The sequence below is a fragment of the Sinocyclocheilus anshuiensis genome, unplaced genomic scaffold (assembly GCF_001515605.1).
Source record: "Sinocyclocheilus anshuiensis isolate Anshui unplaced genomic scaffold, SAMN03320099.WGS_v1.1 C32309558, whole genome shotgun sequence".
NCBI classification, from domain to species: domain Eukaryota; kingdom Metazoa; phylum Chordata; class Actinopteri; order Cypriniformes; family Cyprinidae; genus Sinocyclocheilus; species Sinocyclocheilus anshuiensis.
Window position 1 is genome coordinate 1 of NW_015614610.1, and position 857 is coordinate 857.

An 857-nucleotide genomic window follows, 5' to 3' on the forward strand; every position below is an offset into this window, starting at 1 on the left:
TCTTTGTTTTATTTATGCTTCCTGAACTCTGTTCTTATTTATTTTCTGTACTGTAGATAGATTGGTTGTGTCTCAAAACGTAGTGAGCTGAATTTCAAGGGCGTGCAGCATGCATGGGTTTGCGTCTTTTTAAGTAAGCATCATAGGAGTGTGCAGCATTTTGGGGCATAAAAGGTGCAGCTTGCTGTAATTTGATTGGAGGCACAGCCATTGATTTATTTGTTGAGGTTTGTTTTTATTTTTTTGCAGAAGACTCTCAGTATGGCGTTAAAATCTGGAGAGGAGCGCCTGAAGGAGATGGAGGCAGAGATGGCGCTGTGAGTTCTTCACAGTTCACTTATGTTCAATTCCAGCTGTTTATTTGCAGCGTACTATTGCTCTCAGGGCAGTGTTGTAGTGTTTGGAGAGTGTAGAATTGGATGTATCTGACTGTATGCATGCTGATGTTGTTGCTTCTCCTGTAGGTTCGAGCAGGAGGTGTTGGGAGGACCTGTGGCACCTACAGTGGTTGAAGCTGTGCCAGTTGCTCTGGCAATGCCAGGTGTACCCATCATCAGGCCCATCATTGGTACAAACACCTACAGAGAGGTATTATTTCTAACTCAAAAAATATCCCTAATATTTTACGTTGTATATTTTTATAAGCTGGGATCCAGACATCTGAGACTATTAGTGAAAATGCTTTTATTTTGCATTATTTTATAATTTGCTAATTATTCTGATTTACTTATTTTTTTAATTACAAATTTTTAAATGTCATTACAATTAACTTAAGTAAAAAGTTTAGTTTAAAAAATGACAAATATTGAAAATATATTAAAGGGGTCATATGATGCGATTTAAAATTTTCCTTTCTC

The 857-nt window shown here is 37.1% G+C and overlaps 1 long non-coding RNA gene across 1 annotated transcript; it reads left to right on the plus strand.

Annotated features, from left to right (window-relative positions):
• The first annotated feature begins 6 nt into the window (after positions 1–6).
• Positions 7–582, plus strand: LOC107682534 (uncharacterized). Its single transcript, XR_001633520.1, has 3 exons — positions 7–174; positions 250–317; positions 465–582. It is a non-coding gene; the product is annotated as an uncharacterized LOC107682534 (long non-coding RNA).
• The last annotated feature ends 275 nt before the right edge of the window (positions 583–857 follow it).